Source organism: Tamandua tetradactyla, chromosome 1 (assembly GCF_023851605.1).
Source record: "Tamandua tetradactyla isolate mTamTet1 chromosome 1, mTamTet1.pri, whole genome shotgun sequence".
NCBI classification, from domain to species: Eukaryota; Metazoa; Chordata; class Mammalia; order Pilosa; family Myrmecophagidae; genus Tamandua; species Tamandua tetradactyla.
This window is the reverse complement of record NC_135327.1, coordinates 112408777-112427722: the sequence shown is the minus strand read 5'-3', so window position 1 is coordinate 112427722 and position 18946 is coordinate 112408777. Positions and strand designations below refer to the sequence as shown.

Here is an 18946-nt window from a genome sequence, read left to right as displayed (position 1 = left end):
CTGATTCTGTTTTCTAAAGCTGTAGAAATTAGAGTGGCAACATGACAATAAACACAGATAGACATAATGGCTGGTTCTCTCTCTGAAATGATAACTGCAGAGACTGCTCTTAAGCATCTTTCAGTTGATTTTATTGGCATAAATTGTAGTGGGTGTTCCTTTATGAGTCCAGTCTGCAGAAAACCAAATATATCATTTCCCTCACTATGTTTTTATGTAACCCAGGGGCACCTAATTTCACCATTCTGGTCCTACACACATGTAATATGGCTGAATGTAGGGACCTGCCAATTTCGTTTGCATATTCCATTTATTGTTACATTCACCTAGAGCCTTATCTGCAAAGCAATGATAGGACTTAGTCTATTTGTCAAATCCTTGGGCAATAATTCTTCCTTGCCCTATGTGAGAAAACTGAAGATTTTGAAATATATTCCTAAACTCTTTACACAGTTTTAACAGAATCTAATTCTTCAAGGTCATATTTAAATCTCTTTAAAAAAAGATTTCTTTGAAATGTATGGTTAAAGTGTATTATTTTATTACATGATTTAAAATAAAATGTATTTATGTATAGAACACCAAGCAGAAAGCTAGTATCTATTTCTATTAGCAAAGAACAAATGAATAGAAAGAAAATTAATCTTCTACTTATTATATCCATTGAATGCTTATGGAAAAATCATCAACAGCCATACTGACTATTGATTGTACTTCCTGATCACTTCAATATGATTTATTTAGAAATTAAATTCTATCTACATAATTGCAAAACCCAAGGTATCAAAAAAGTCCCTTCTGCTGCTTATTACTGGGAGCCAATTTTCTCAATCACATTTGAGTTCTCCCATCTCCCAGTCTCTCTTTTCTCTCTCTCTCCCCTTTCCTCCCTCCCTTCCTTTCCCCCTCCCCACCCCCTCTATCTCTCTCTGTCTCGCCCAAACATACACATACACAGATTCAATCAACTTCTAAGACCTCTTGGCTCACCAACAAAGCAGTTTATCATCAGTAGTCTCCCTTCCATGTCAGCGTCCACAGACTTGTTTTGGGTACTCAGTATTTCTTATGCTGGACAATGTAGTAACCTCGCAAGTGATTTTCTTTTCTAATCTAGTTGTTTTTAGCCTTTGGAGAGTTTCAGATCCCTTTGAAAATCTGATAATAGCTTTAAACACTCTTACCAAGAAATTTCTGTATTCACAAAAATTTACCACAGATGTCAGTGCCAACATTTCTGCTCTAGTCTCCCCAACTTCTAATCCACCCCTGCCCCACTACTAAAATAAGGCACAATCATATTAATGTTCTCAAAGAAAAACTTAAGTTCAATGCCCACTCTCTGAATTAAATCAAAATATTTATTCTGAATACAAAATCCTCTGATCCACAGCTTTAATTCCAGTTGACTCACCATTATTTACTCTGTGAACCTATATTCAGTGCATATTGAATTTCACCAAATTTACTCCCATGCTTTCATACCTTTGCTGATTTTCTCTTTCTGTATACTCTCTACACTGGTTAAAAAATATTGTTGCCTAAGCAGCAACCCAAGTGATTCTGAATGAACTGATTTGGGGTACACCTGGGACATCAGGGTTGTTACAGCACTCCAGGTGTTTCTAATGTGTTGTAAAGTTTGAAAATCACTGATCCAAATAATCTAATACCCTAATCTCTCAGTTCTTACTCAATTTTAATAATCTTTTCTCTCAGCTTCACCTCAGGAGATAACATAGGAAAATATTTTATGACCAAATGTAATGCAATATTTTCTTAAAGAGATTGAAAACATGTGCTGATGATAAAGGAAAAAAATTAACTTCATTAAAATGAAGAACATCTGTTGATCAAAACACAAAAATCTGGAAGAAAATATCTATATTTATTTTGTAGAGTACTAGTATCTATATTAAAAAGTGCAAAATATGAGAAAAGTGCAGCTAAACCTACTTAAAGATGAACAGAAGACTTGGACAGGCTTTTCACCAATAAGGATATCAAGTAGCCAACAATAAAGTGAAATGGAGCTTCTCCTCCCTTGGAGAACACCCACATTCACCCCCTTTGAGCATGTACTTTCGTGCATTAAATTTTTTGGCTGTACACAGCGAGTAGTCCTTGAATTCTTTCCTGTAATTGAGTCAAGAACCCTCACGGCGCCACCCCTCAACCTCTCTGAGATTCCCAGTGGCTCGCCTGCATCAAGCTTGGACCATGAAGGGACCGCGCCCCCTACAGGTGAGAATGAAACTCTCCGTTTTTGTCCTCTCTGGCAGCAGGACCTAATCTCAGTCTGCTGGTTTGACCACAGCTTCCTTCTCCCCAGAAGGTGGTAGACGACGAGTTCCTTGCACCATGTAGATTCAAGGGTGAAACGAGTAATGGTTGGCTTCGTTCCTGGGGACTTGACTGGCAGAGCTCTCTGAGTTGTGCAAGAGTTTGCTGGTCTGTCTACATGCTATGCCTGAGTCTCTCTTTACCACCCTCACACTCCACAATAGGTTGGTACACCTGGAGTCCCAGAGAAGAAGGAAAAGGAAAACAAGCCTCCTAAACAGTAGGATTCAAAGCCTTAGTTTATTAATTACTGTAAATAAAACTGGACATTAGAAAGAAACTGCCCTTGGGAATTTTCCTAGGGCTGACAGAGGGCTGCCTCGGGGAAAAGGCAAAGACCTTTTTCACATCTTTAAGTTAAATAGATATAATAATTGAAAACAATTAAAAGAAGGTCATAAATGCTAAAAAAAAAAAAAAAAAAAAGGCCATAGGAACTTTCAAATCCCACCACCCTCATTTAAACTTTTAAATCCAAATTCAACAGACCAAGTCCCATTTTTTCTGTCTCACCTGTCCCTGCTCTCTGGTCCTCTTAAAACCTTGGTGAAAAATGACTAACCAATTAAAGGGGGGAGGGTTCCATGCAGAAAGATAGGGGAGGTGTGGGCTTGGTTTAGAATTTTGGGTCAAAGCACAAAGGAATTCTTCCAATGCCTTGTGGGGCTCCATTGTCCCACTTCTAACTCTGAGAGAGGGGTGAGGGTGGGAAGGTTCTCTGCTATCTTTGGTAATACCAGGGTGGAATGTTTTTACTCCAGGCTGTGGATGTTACATTAACAAGGCTTAGACGACCCTCTCACAAGAGTTGGCACCTTCTTTAGGCACCTCCTACTTTGCCATGGGGATCTCCATCTTGTCTAGTCAGGGATCTAATTTATAATTCACATTAATATGCTATCAGACTTCTACCCCTCGGAAGACACAGTCCCCCCATAGCCTTCTATGTTGTCTAGAGAATACTTAAATATCTTTAAAGACTCCATAAGGGATGAGTTCTCCTGCTTATGTTGAGGACTTTCCTATCCCATGCTTGCCTACTTACAAGCCCAGGGACACCCGGACAAGAGTGGATCTATGGAAATGCTCAGAGAGCACATCACTTGGCCAGTCAAACTGACATAGGATGCTGGGTCTAGGATGGGGCCCAAGGCTTGAGTCTTTTGTAGAAGCTCAATCAGGAGCCTTCCATGGAGACTCACACTTCTCCTTAATACCCCCTGTGCTGGTTTGAAAGGATTATGTACCCTAGAAAAGTCATGTTTTAATCCTGATCCATCTGGTGGAGGCAGCTGTTTCTTTTAATCCCTATTCATTACTGTAAATTGGAAACTTGATTAGATTGTCACCATGGAGATGACTCACCCAATTGTGGGTTTCTACCTTTGATTAGAGGGAGATGTGACTTCACCTAGTCCAGGTGGGCCTTGATTAGTTTATTGGAATCCTTTAAAATAGGAAGCATTTTGGGAAAAGCTTCAGAGTCACGAGAGAGCCAGGAGAACCATGAGAGCACATGCAGCCGGAGATCTTTGGAGATGAAGGAAAATGCCGAGAAAGCTAACATACATCACCATTGTTGCCATGTGCCTTTTCAGTTGAGAGAGAAACTCTGAACCTCATCAGCCTTCTTGAAGCAAGGTATCTTTCCCTGGATGCCTTAGATTGGACATTTCTATAGCCTTGCTTTAATTGGGACATTTTCACAGCCTTAGGACTGTAAATTTGCAACTTAATAAATTCCCCCTTTTAAAAGCCATTCCATTTCTCACATATGCATTCTGGCAGCTTGCAAACTAGAACACACCCCTTCCTCTCCTATTCTTCTTTCTTTTTTTCCCCCTCATAGACTGAGACACAACCAGCAGAATGACAAAACATGGGTATCCCTACTGACTTCTACCCCTACTGACTTCTACCTCTACTCCCCTTAGATGCCTCCTGATACTCTGGTATACTTCCCAATTAATTGGCCTAAAGAGGAAAAAATTAGTCTTCTGCAATAGTCTGGCCCCAGTATAAACTAGTCTCTATTTAGCCCACTGTAAACAAAAGCTAGGGCATTTTTCAGAGGACCTGGCAAATTTGCTGAAGAACTGTAGTCTCTTTAACTCTCTTTTGACCTAATCTGGGGAGATATTCACATTTTTATATCTATCTGCTGTACCCTGGAGGAAAAAAAATTCTGCATATGGGCAGAAGCCCAAACCCATGTGGATAATCTAGCAGTAGCCCAGCCAAACCGGTACCCAGAGGGAGCTACTGTAGTCCCTAATAATAACCACAACTGCAATTACCAACGGGGGCAGGAACTGAGACGATTTAACTGCCTGTCTTGTAGCAAGAATGAAAAATGTACCATTAAACCAGTAAAGTATGATAAAATTAGGAGTGTGGCCCAAGAGAAAGATGGAAACCCTGCTCTATTCCAGTGACACTTAGTAGAAGCCTTAGAAATGCAGCAACATAAACCCCAACTCTAAGGAAGGGTAGATTTTATTAAGGACTCACTTTATTGTACCCAGATATTTGGAAGAAACTGGTTATGAGATCACAGACCCCCTTTAATCAATTGATAGACACTGCCTTTAGTGTTTTTAATAATAGAGACAGACCTGCAGAACTGGAAAGAGCCCCGAGGGATCTGCAGCAGGACAAAAGGCAGGCTCACTTGATAGCAGTCACTGTAAACGGTGCCCTGAACCCTCAGGGTCACCTAAAGGTTGCATGGCACAGAAAGGCAACTGTTTTAAAATGGGGAAATCAGGACACTAGATGAGAGAATATCTTTGCCTAGAGGGACCACCGGGACCTTGCCCTTGGTGTAACAAAAAGGTCACTGGAAAAGGTGCTGTTCCTAGCTCTGAAGGGAAAAGGGAAGAGATCCTGTACCAATGATACCTCTGAACAAAGAGGCATGTCTCAGCTGGCCATTACCATGGATGGGCCTTGGGTGACCATGATGTGACAGGTAAGAATATCAGCTTGTTAATTAACACAGGAGCCACTTACTCTGTACTTAGCCATCACTCTGGAGCTCTACTCTCAAAGACTTGTACTGTTGTAGGGGTCTATTGAATTCAAAGAACCTATTGCTTCACGCCACCCTTAAGTTGCAGACTTTGGGATTTCTCATAAGTCATGAGTTTCTAGTAGTCCCTGGGTGCCCAACCCCTCTACTAAACAAGGATCTCTTATAAGCCTTAGGCTTTATATACACCCTTTACTTTCCTTTCACTCACATGCAGACTCGTCCTTACCTTAGCGTGGTCCAGCATGCAACTGATCTCTTTACTCTGACCTCCTGCTGGATATGTGTCTGTCATTCTGGGCAGTCTGAGGTGTGACCCACTGATGCAAAACTCTAGGCCTAAATGCACCTATTTGAGAGCCCCCCAGCTACCAACATGAAGCTAACAGACTCCCTCTCAGGGTTTCCACATGCCCTCGATTACTTCTGCATGTCCTGCAGAAATCCAACAACACCCTAGCACCTTCTGTAGCACCAGCTGGAAGTGTTCTGCCTGCAGGTAACAAGAAGTTCCGAAGTTCATTTTGGCATGGGCACACCTAGTCCTCACTCAGGTCAGTGCCCAAAAGGAAGCAATGAAAAGTCCTCCTACAAGCATGTACTTATGCTACACATTAAACTTCTTGGCTATTAAAACAACAACAACAACAACAAAGGGTTCCCAAAATCATATATCATAAGGGATATGTAAATACAAAGATACCACTACACAGCCAGTAGATGAATAAATAGTCTGATCATGCTAAGTAGTAGTGAGCAAATACAGAACTAGAATTATCATACACTGCTCAAATGCATGTAAAACCATGACAGAAAACCGTTTGTCAGTATCTAGTAAACTGAACATAGCTGAGCACATGCATTTTTATGACATATGCATCCATAAAAGTGCAATTTCAGCCTTAGATATCACCCCCAAAATGTATGACTGATAAATAAGGCACAATTCAAAATAACAACAAAGAAAGAAGGTAAATAATCCACATTTTCTTGAAGAGTAATTAGACAGATAAATGGTGATATATTTACAGGCTAGAATACAATGCAGCAATTTAAAATAACAAGTTACTGCTACATACAGCAACATGAAAATTCTCTTGGACAAATTGCTGATTGAAAGGAGCCAGAGGGAAGCATGCAGTTTGTGTGGCCTCATTTACATAGGCAAATTAAACCATGGTGGTGGAAGCCAGCATAGTAGTTACATTTGGATAAAGGAAATGACTGGGAGGGCATGAAAAAGGATTCTGGGATGTGGGATAGTGTTCCATATCTTGATTTAGGTGATGATTATACTTTGTAAAAATATTCTCCTTAATACACTTTAACTGTGTGTGTGGTGACCTTGAATGGAAAGATCAAATGGAAAAGATGATCTTAAATGGAAAAGATGAACATGTACTTACATGTAACATAGGTAGAACTTTAAGATATATTACTGAATGCAGAAGGACATATTTTATATAGAACAGAAATATGGTTGGAAAATGATGACTCATGCTAAAAAAAAGTGGGCACTGATATATTTGTTCTGGATATTCAACACTGAAATAGTCATGTTATAAAGAACCTACATTTACTCCTATTTTTGCTTATAATGACACTGCCACATTTTTAAATGCAATTTGTTGCGCTATATCCACATACCATACAACCCATCCAAAGTATACAATCAATGGCTCACAGTATCATGCTTTTTGTTTTTAAAAGAAAGTGCAATTTTATTATTAATAAAAGATTATTAACAATAATATCAATCATTAATAATAACATAGCATACTTTCAATTTCAAACTTTTTAAAAAGGGGACAATTGTGTCCTCACAGTTATTCAATTATATGAAACTGATGCCTGACAGCCCTGGGAGTTCTTGGAGGAATCGAGACCCCAGGCAAGGGCAAGGGTTCTTGACTCATTCATAAGAAAGAATTCAAGGACTAGTCAGTGCATACAGCCAAATTGTTTACTAAGCTCAATGTTGCAGTGCCACAGGAGTTCTTCGTCAGATGCCAGAGAGCCTGGGTATGCCAGTTTGAAACTGCTGTGTACTCCAGTAAAGCCATGTTCTGTAACCCTGATTCAGTATTTTTGGGTGGGATCTTTTTTTTTTTTTAACTTTTGTTTATTGTGAAATATAACATAAATACAAAAAAAAACAATAAATGTCCAAGTAGATTTTAACAAGTAGTTATAGAACAGATTTTAAAGTTTGGTATGGGTTATACTTCCATGAATTTTTGTTTTTTCTTCTAGCTGCTCCAAGACACTGGAGACCAGAAGAAATATCAAGATAATGATTCAGCAGTCATATTCGCTTGTTAAATCCTATCTTCTCTATCATACTTCCTTCTCTTTTTTCCTTTTCTGTGAAAAATAACATATTTACAAAAAAGTGATAAATTTCAAAGTGTATCACAACAATTTTGGAGTTTGGTATGGGTTACAACTCCACAATTTTAGGTTTTTATTTTTAGCTGCTCTAAGGTACTGGAGACTAAAAGAAATATCAATAAAATGATTCAGCATTCATATTCATTTGCTAAACCCGACCTTCTCTGTATAATTCCACCATCATTTGATCTTTCTCCCACTCTTTAGGGGTATTTGGGCTTTGCCCATTCTAACTTTTTCATGTTGGAAGGAGCTGTCAATAATATAGGATGGGGGGATGGAACTTGTTGATGTTCTGGAAATGCTGGTCCCTTTGCATTTCAGGACTTACCTTGTCCAGGGACCCATCTGGAAGTTGTAGGCTTCTGGAAAGTGACTCTAGTGCATGGAACCTTTGTAGAATCTTATATAATGCTCTAGGTGTTCTTTAGGATTAGCAGGAACGGTTTTGTTAGGGGTTTGGCGAGTCATGATAGGTAGCAATATCTAACTGAAGCTCATATAAGAGTGACCTTCAGAGTAGACTCTTGACTCTATGTGGATTCTCTCAGCCACTAATGCCTTTTCTGTTACACTTCTTTTCCCCCTTTTGGTCAAGATGGCATTGCTGATTCCACGGTGCCAGGGCCTGGCTCATCCCTGGGAGTAATCTGGGTGGGACATTTTTGATTAAGCTGTTTCCATGGAGATGTGTCTTCACCCATGCAAGGTGGGTCAGTTACTAGAGTCCTTTAAGAGGGAATCAGTTTGGAAAAATCTTCAAAGCTGACACAGAAAGTTACATTTGGAGATGTAGAAAGAAAACGCACCCAGGGAAGCCTTTTGTTTGTTTGTTTGTTTTTTGCATGGGCAGGCACCAGGAATTGAAAAGGTGTCTCCGGCATGGCAGGTAAGAACTCTGCTTGCTGAGCCACTGTGGTCTTTCCCGGGGAAGCCTTTTGAAACAAGAAGCCAGGAAACAAAGCTAGCGGAGGTCATCATGTGCCTTCCCAGATGCAAGAAAAACCCCAAAGGCCATTAGCTTTTTTTCAGTCAAGGTATCTTTCCCTATATGCGTTAGTTTGTTCATTTTTAAGGCCTTAGAACTATAAACTTGTAACATAATAAATGCCCTTTTAAAAAGTCATTCCATTTGTGGTATATTGCATTCCAGCAGCTTTAACAAACCAAAGCACTGGGGAATTCTCTGATGGATGCCAGAGAGCTCCAGGGATTCTCAGTGAAGTTGAGACCTTGACCAGGGATTAACACCATGAGAATTCTTGACTCAGCCGCAAGAAAGAACTCAAGGACTAGTCAGTGTGTACAGCCAGAGTATCCAAAGTCTAGCCAATGTGTACAGCTCAGAGCTTTAATGTGTAGCGAAAGTGCATGCTCGAAGGAAGATAAACACGGCATTCACCAAGGGAGGAGAATCCCCAATGCCACATTAATCTTGGCATATCAAATAATGAGAACCAGGAACATCAGTGTTTAGACAAGAGCTGAAGTAGGAGAATGTAAATCCTTCTCACAGAGGAGAGAGAAAGGACAAGTATTAGCAGTCTCCCGTAGTGTGAGGATAGCGGTAGCCTGCATTGACTGACTTACTCTCACGCATAAGATGTTCTTCTGTGGACAACATAATGATTTAATAAACTTTCTAACATCCAGGAACTATTTTTTAAAAATATCTGGATCCTTCAAATAATTGGGTTGTTCTTTAACTTTCTGTAAAAAATGATGCTTCATCAGAAAAAGGAAAACCAATTTACCTCCCCCAATTTCAAAATTTACTCTATATTTTTCAAATAAAAGCAATACTATATTAATTTAGGCCCCCAAATATATCATTCTGACTAAAATAAAGCTTAAATATTGCCTAAATAGTAAATGCTATGGTACTCTAAACTAAAGTTACCAATTGTATATAACTAGTTATCATCATAGAAAAATTATTATTGCCTGATTAAAAAATCTATTGTGATATATTTGAAGGTTAGACTTTTACATCAGAAAGCTACCCTTTTTTGCAGGCAATCTGATTTAGACACATTAGTTTAAAAAGATCCAATCATATAGTGACCAGCTGTTATATGTTTGAAATTCTATTATTTATGCACTCTCATGACATATCTCTTTATTTCTTAGCCACAAACAGCAATAAAAAAATTGCCTTTAGTACTCCACTACACCCCTTTTTATTTTTCTAACAATATGCTTTTAACTGCCCAGGGAAACCTGCACAATACATCATAATATAATTCATTATCATAATGATCATTAAGGCATATAAAATTCCCCAAACCTCAGGCTTATCTCCAACATTAGGATTTTTAGCATCTGAGCCAATACTTTTTATTGAGAGCTATGATAATTTTTATAACCAAAAGTATGTTATCCATATTATCAAGAGCTATCAAAGTTTTTATTTAAATATATGTTTATTTTTATTGTATAATTAACTATGGGCTATGGTTTAATTTAGGGTTCAATGTTTCTGTAGTGTAGTTCCACAGATTTTTAAAATTTTATTCTGTTATCATATATACAATCTAACATTTCCCCTTTTAATCTCATTCAGATATATAGTTCTGATCTCTAACTTAGAAAGCTAGAAATTAGTTCAAATTGACTAACATTATATTTATTGAAGGAAAAAGAATCTCAAAATTTAAGAGTAGGTTTAGGCCAAAAATAGAGAAAAAGAGAATTGGATATATCTTAAAATCAGTATATGTTAGCATAAAAAGAAGAAAACATGTCATTTTTCCAAAAGTATATTTGTCATTTTTCTACGTCATTTTTCCGAAGTATATTTCAGAGAATATTTGCTATAGAAGATACTCTAGGGAAATAAAAGATGTTTCATGATCAAATATGTTTGAGCAATGTCTCATAATTTTCAAAGCACATTAGCATCTAAAACAATGACAAGTCCTGTCAAAAAGAAATCTCTTTTTATTAGTTTGACACACAGTTTCTAGAAGTATTTGATCACAGATACATTTTTCCTTTTTTAAGGATGTATCTGGATCTAAAATGAGTTAGGAGGTACAATTTGTTTATGCACAAGTGTAGGTTTCATTAGATGTTACTGAAATCTTACAGAATGTCTTAGCATAGCACATGATTTGCAGTAATAGTAGAAATATATTTTAGACAGTTTTCTCTGGAATAAGGAAAATAGGATCTTGCATGGCTAACTGTCTTAAAGCAAGTGGTGGTCTCTTTCTCAAACATTTTCAAATAGCTTTATTCAGGGACACATATTATGTCTGTCTGTTTGTATGTGTGTGTGTGTGTGTGTGTGCACATATGCCTATTTGAACGTATAGTCTGCTGGGCTACAAAAGTACTAATTTTCTCTATCCTGTATTATTGTCCCACATTTCAAAGTTTGGGGATGTTAAAGAAAGTAGAGTCTGTATCGATTCCAATAAGCTGATTTTGATAGAGAACTTTGCTTTTTGTTTATAATTAACTTGTGCATAAAGATTGCCTTGATGGCTCTTAAACTATAAGTCATTTTGCAATAGATTTACAAAGCTTATCTAAACAACTTTTAGTTCTTTCTAGCTGTTTCATCATTCTTCAACTTTCATTGTATTTGGATAACACTACACCAAATAAACCTAAAAGGTATAATGGCATAAGCACAATGGCTGTTCACTTCTTTTTTTTATCCAGTCTTTCTCACTTTTATTCAGAGGGTTTTCCCCTTATTTTCAGGGCCAGTCATGGCAAAGGGTGATTACAGCTGTTATTAAAAACATTTGTTCACAACATAAACTCTCTTTACCACTGTCCCCAAACTGACTACTACTTTTGTGTGCTTTCTTTCTTTTTTTTTTTAATACAGCACCACCAAGATTGGGTGAAAAGAAGAGTCCAGGAGGTCAGAGAGGAGGAATGCTACAAGCCACAGTAAGAATGAGCTGTATTTAATTTTAAAGGGGGGAAAGGGTTGTACCCCACAAATGATACAGTAATGTGGATACACAATTAAATCCCATAGCATGACTGAAGGCTTTCACTGTGTTTGATGTCATCACAATGGAAGGCATAAAAAATGGAGTAAATTGGCGGGCCGCGGTGGCTCAGCGGGCAAAGTGCTTGCCTGCTATGCCGGAGGACCTCGGTTCGATTCCCGGCCCCAGCCCATGTAACAAAAACGGAAAAACAAAATACAATAAAGCAAGAAAATGTTTGGAGATGTTTCCCTTCCTTCTATCCTTCCTTCCTTCTCTCTGTCTTTAAAAAAAAAAAAAAAAAATGGAGTAAATCAATGTTGATACAGCCCAATCTAGTCCATTAGGCAAGATGGTACAAGAAGTTATTTAAATTAAAAGTGTCCTACCCTTACCTAAATGGCCAGCAGACGTGGAGAACAAAATAATGATGAATCCACAAAGTTTTCTCTGTATAGCTATAAAAATGTGTTGTCAAATGGCATGTTGTTAAACACTGGAAAGGGATCCCACAATGGACCTCTCTCTTTTATAGGCATGAATATTAGATTCAACTATCTCAACTAAGCAGGAATTGGGATCTACTAGGAATGCTAACCCTAATTCACTAACTTGAAATAAATGTAGGTTGTTTGTAGTTTATACAGAAATGATATTTACCTTGGGCTGCCGGACTGTATGGAGCATTTTCTTGTTGAAGTCTAGGCTGTCAACACATATTACATCTTTCTTTTGCTTGCCACTTGCGCAAATTTTGTGCGGCTTCAAAACCGTGTGAGGTTTATTATTTTCCCATGGTGCTTCTAGGGTTATATCTCGCTTTGTGTTCCCATCAAACATTCTGAAGAGATTATTATAAGACCCAGTCATACCAACACTGTCAGATCCATTCCAACAATATTCAAATTTGTCAAATATGCAGTCTTTTTCATACAGTGAACAAAGTTCGGAGGTATGTATTCATGAACCTGATAGGTTTCCACAGGCCTGTTTTCCATATTTAAGTTCCAAATTTTGACTGACAGTCTCTAGTCATCATATATCGACCACCATGGCTGAAATTTACATCGGAAATAGAGATATTTCAGAAAAAAATGACCTGTTATTGGGATCTTCAAGTTCTTCAAACAATTTAGATTGTCTATCATAGAGGACAGATGCTCTATGTCACATAATCAAATAGTTCCTTTACTGCTGCTGCATACAAATGTGTTACAGTTGTTTGGCTGGAATTCTGCTGCTGTAATCACCTCTATTATTTCTTCCATATTGGCAGCCTTCATATCCACACTACTAAACTTCTGACTGTAATTTCCAGATGCTAAAGATTAATCCACAAATCATCTGCAGATAAATATGTTTCATAATCACTATTTATAGAAATAGAATTGATATATATTTGCATTGGCAAATATTCTTTGTGGACTGGCCTCAACCACTGGATCCATGGGACTAAAGACGAGTATCCATAGTATAGTAACTGTAGTTGGATCTCCATAGCTTCCATTTTCCTCTTGCATAAAATTATGATTTTTCATAATTTTATTGATTTATCATGGGTAGACTATAAAAACTGAGCAGCATTCATCTGGGGCAACCACCTAATTTCATTGATCTCTTCTTCTATTTCTAAACTTTTCAAGTAGTCAAACTCTGGTTCATAGCTCGGGAAGGTGCTGTAAAGATCATATTCTCTGCTATGAGACTGGATTTTGTTCTCCTGCTCCTGTTGAAAGATGACAACTCTACCACCTCTTCCTCCTGTTGCTAGTAATTCTCCAGAATGATTGAACATTACTGTAGAAATTCTATCTGCTTCTGCTACATCATCGTCTACTGCTCCTTCGCCTGAGAAAGACACTACTGATTATCGTTACCTTCTCCAGCTCCTGCCGTGTTGAGCTGGCAGTGGTGACCGTGCTGGGTTCCTCTGGGTCTGTGCTTCCTAGCCATTTACTTCTTGAAGATGTGCTAATAGCGGACTTTGTAAAAAGAGCCTTTATGTGCTCACTGAGGAACCCAACCTGAAGAATATTGGGAAATAGAATCTAGGCTGCTCCTAGAAGAAGAGGAGGATTTAGATTTTGGTAAATAACTAACACTGTCTGCTCCTCTGGTCATCATACCCGATGATGTTTTTCATACATAAGCACATTTTTTCCCTGTGAATAGAACAAAATCATCACCGTCCCCAAAGAATACATCCAAAGTTACAAAGTTCCCTCCAGTTCTTTGTGCATCCCTTTCTACATACCAGATGTGACAGTGAACTAAAAGAAAATCAATCTGTTCTCTCTATACGCTATGCATATAACCACTTATAGACACAAATGCATGCATACACATACGTGTGTACACATATAGATAATGGTAGATTAGGGACAAGATAATGCTATTAAAACTCCTACTCAAGGACTTTTAATAAGGGGATTCTGCTTGAAGGAGTTACCTTGTTCATTATTTGCTGTGACCCCAAGTTCTGAAGTTGGATTTGGAGAATAGAACCTCTTTAGGGACTGTAGAGCTTTCTCCTCCTACTTCTTGCAGGGGATCCAAAGGTAGTTTTACAGTCACATGCTTTTTAAGGTGAGAGTTGTGGTCTCCATAGCAATACAATCCTCTTAAAACTCTTGCAAGTTCTAAGAAAAAAATAATATTGAAATAGCAATAAGCACAATAAGCATAACTGCCCCCCCCCTTTTCTTATAAAACCTTAATTTGTACATCAAGAAACCACCTACAAGCTAAAGCAGGTGGGACAACCTCTCACCAACTGGAAACAGTCCCTTATCAAAGGGTTCCAAATGGAGGACACATCATCTGTCGTTCCCCCCCCCAAAAAAAAAACCCCACAAGATCTGGGTAGAGAAAAAGATAGTGGGGGAAAAAAGAAAAAAAAACAGCTACACACCAGAACATTCTGAATTTTTATGACTTCTTTTAAGTAGCCACTGGCTTAGTAGGCACTTGTTCTACCTTCCAAATTATCTTAAATGAAAATTTAGTCAAATAAATATTTTGCTATGACAGTGTGAGTTCTCAAGCCTTCAATCTGCTAAGTGTGTTGTCTTGCTGCCTGCCATCTGCCTCCTGACTCTGAAAGCCAACGCAGCCCACGTCAAGTTTCCAATTCCTGTATTAGTTAGGATAATACCAGCTGCTTTAACAAATGGGCCAAAAATGTATAATAGCTCCTAAAACAGTACTGTGTGGATAAAAATGTTGGTGGGCTGTTTCTCCTTAGTAGTATTCCAGAAACCAAGATGAAGATTCTTCCGTCTTCCTCAGGTGGCATTCAATTCCGTGGTCATCTCCAGCTCACCAAGCATGGAGGAGTCCACCTGGGAGGCTTTTATTGGTCAGTCTGTGTTTCACATCCTTTCTAGTCATATTCCATCTTTCCACTGTGACTGACTAGAACTCAGTAGATGATCACATCTACTGTAATGGAGTCTGGGAATATAGCCCAGTTTGTTCCCAGAGAAAACACAAAATCACAGATGTTTATGAATAGCTAGCAATCTCTGACACCCTCAATTATATCATTTATCAAAGATTCAAGAGCCAAGGAATTTACCAGTTGCTCCTAGAAACAAACAAATAATCAAGGCATGATTTGAAAAGGGAAATAGATTATGTTAATATTGCCCTTAAAAAATAGCTGCACTTTCTTTTAGTGGATTCTTTCTTAATCTCAAATGGCACACATAGGTCATGGATATAATACTGAATTTGGAATGAGAAGTTCTTGCTTCAAACTTTGCTAATGTTCCTCAATAATTGTGCTATTTGGACAGGACACTTAAGTAATATAAATCTCTGTTATTTTCACATGTAAAATGGGGCTAGCTACACTTTTGACATCTAGGGTCAGGTCATCATCTGCTGTGGGGCAAATCTGAGCAGCAGCCCTGGTCTCTGCCCACCAGATGCCCGTGGTACTGCCTGCCCCCCCCAGTTGTTACACTGTTATATTGAAAATGTCTCCAGAGGGCCAAGTGTCCCCTGGGGGCAAAACGTCCCTGGTTGAGACCCACAGGAGGAATGCAGCTTTCCTAGCGGGGCCCCAGAAAACCTTTGTACATCAAGTTTCAAGGAAATGAGCATTTCCAGCATAAATGAAAATGATTACAACTGCCACAAAGCAGCAATACACCCTGAACACTCGCAGAAATGAGATAAGATCCGTGGCACTTCCGATAGTGGGATTGTCAGACTGATAATATAAAAGAACTATGTTTTATATGTCTAAAGAAATGAGAGACATTGGAAATATGAAAAAAAAAGGGGGACTAGTGAAAAAAAGGGGGGGCTAGTACTAAGGTTAGTGAACCAAGAGGTTTTTGAGATAATATAAGAAGTCAAATTATGTTGAAAACATTTTGAAATAATAAGCAAAACATCAACACAAATAAAACAATTAGTAATAATGATAAAATAAATGTGTGCTCCTCTTGATTCTTATCAACCAGAAAGCAGACCATGATTCATGCTTTTATGTATCTCCTTAGTAATTAGCCTGTCATTTATTGACTTATATAGGATCTTCCTAATGGTTCATTAGTCTCTCTGCTCTTATAACTCACCAGGCTGCTATCTGATGGAACTTTCTAACATAGCAACACCTTACATTTTCTTTATTTTCTGTTCTGTTAGTGTTAAATGCTTTTACATTATACACAAGACTAAATATAATGCTACCTAGAAAGACCTTACTACCCAGTTCTGCCTGCCATCTACAATCTGCTGCTCTCTTTCCCCTTTTCAAAAACAATCCACGTTTTCTCAATATCTTTGTACATTCTGTTCTATTCCCTGGAATGTCTGCCCCTCTCCTTTCTAAATGTTCACATTAGGTCCAACATTCAAAGCAAGAGTAAAATTTTCCTTGAAAATATCCTTGATTTTCTCTCATTAACCCCCACCCCAGATAAAATCACAATACTTTGGCAAGTTAAATAACATACACACAACCTTTTTTTTTTCAAATTGCATGTCTATCTCTTCAACAATATTACAACTTCCCTAAAATCCATTTTTAAATTACAAGTATTTTTCTTAGAATAGTAGATCCTTATGAAACCACAACAGTTTAGGAATTTATATCCAGACTGATATGAAAGTTTTCATATGGGTCAGTGTTCAGATATACGGATATACAACATAGAAATAAAATTTTGAGCATTAGAATTTTAATTTTTTGATCTTCTCAAAACAATCTTGGTTTAATTGATTTTTCTCTATTGTTTTTCTGCTTTTGATCTCATTGATTTCTACTCTGATCTTGATCATTTGTTTTTCCTATTTATTTTGGTTTATACTTTTTCTTGTTTCTGAAGGTGGGAGCTGGGGCTAGTCACTGATTTGGGACTTTTTCATTCCTCTGCAGCATTTGGCATTATAAATTTCCAAAAACTCTGATATATTGTTTTCATTTTCATTCAATTCAAATATTTTCTAATTTCTCTTCTGACTTTTTCTTTAACCCATGACTTATTTAGAAGTACATTACTTAATTTCTAAATAATTGGGGATTTTTCAGGAAAGCTGTCTGTTAATGATGTCTAATTTAATTCCATTGTGCTCAGTAACATATATTGATTACTTGAATCCATGAAAGTTTACTGAGACCAGTTTTATGGCCCATGGTCTACTTTAGTAAATGGTTTGCATGTACTTGAAAAGAATAAGTGGTGTTGGGTAGAATATTCTATAAATGGGAATTAGTTCAAATTGATTAATAAGGTTGTTCAAATCTTCTGTTTCCTTACTGACCTTTTCTCTCACCGTTTTACCCATTTTTGAGAAAGGGATATGGAAATCTCTGACTATAATTGTGTTAGTCTATTTCTTACAATTGTGGGAGTTTTTTTTTGAGGTATTTTCAAGCCCTGTTATTAGGGAAATAAGTCTTGATAAATTGATTCATTTCTCATTATGAAATTATTTTTCCTGGCAGTAGTATTTTCTCTCAGATCTACTTTGTCTAATATTAATATGGTCATGTAATTTTTGTTTTCTTTAAGATTTCGCATTGCATAGCTTTTCCCATCCTTTCCCTTTTAACCTATTTGATTCTAGATCTATACATTTGAAGTTTGCTTCTTATAGGCAACATGGAGATAGTTCTTGCTTTTCAATCCAATCTACAGCCTCTGTATTTTAATTGGGGTTTCTATATCCTTTACATTTAATATGAATATTGATATGGATAGTGTTCAATTTACTATCTTGCTATTTGTTTTCTATCTGCCCCATCTTTTCCTTGTCTCCTCTCTCCCCTCACTACCTTATTTTGGATTAATAAATATTTTTTTATTCCATTTTATCTTATTTGCTGGATTTTTAGGTATACCTCCTTGCTTTATTATTTTAATGGTTGCTTTCAGATTTATAGGATACCTCTTTAACTTATCACAACTTACTGTTAGTAATATTATACCATTTCATATATAGTATAAAGTCTACAATAGAATATATCTATTTCTTCCTTCCCCCTCATTGTGCTGTTTTTATTGCACATTTTAATTTTATATGTTATAAACCCCATATTACAATGTTTTTGTTTTTGCTGAAATAATTTTATTTTAAACAGTTTTAAATAAGAATTAAGAAAAACAAGAAAAAATACTTACATTTTACTCTTCTATTTATTATTTTTAGTATTCTCGATTCCTTTGTGTTGGTTCATATTCTATCTAGTATCATTTTTCTTTGGCCAGGGAAATTCTTTTAACATATCTTCTGGTGTTAGTCTGTAGGTTTCAGTTTCCTTCAGCTTTTGTATGTATGGAAATGTCTTTAGCCTTTGTTTTGAAAGTAATTTTTACTGAGTATAGAATTCTAGGTTGATAGTTTTTCAGTTCTTTAAAAATCCTGCTCTACTGCATTGTTTATGATACAAAATATGCATCATCCTTATCTTGTTCCTGTGTATGTAATTATTCTTAACTGTTTTTAAGATTTTCTCTTCATTGCTAGCTTTGGGAAATTTGATTATGAGTGCCTCAGGGCCATTTTCATAAAATTTCTTGTGCTTGAGGTCAATTGAACTTCTTAGTTCCATACTTTTCTTAATATTTGTCATCAAGTTTGGACCATTGTTTGTATAAATGTTTTTCTCTACTCCCCTCTTTTCTGTCCTTTGGATACTTCAGTTACATCTATATTGTTTCTTTAAGTTGTCCCCCAATCTCTCTTCGTCTGTGTTTCATTTTGGATAGTTTTTGCT

General features: G+C 37.2%; 1 pseudogene; it reads right to left on the bottom strand.

Moving 5' to 3' along the window:
- Positions 1-12204: 12204 nt before the first annotated feature.
- LOC143681178 (serine/threonine-protein phosphatase 2A 55 kDa regulatory subunit B alpha isoform pseudogene) lies at positions 12205-13163 on the bottom strand (annotated as a pseudogene).
- Between the last annotated feature and the right edge of the window lie 5783 nt (positions 13164-18946).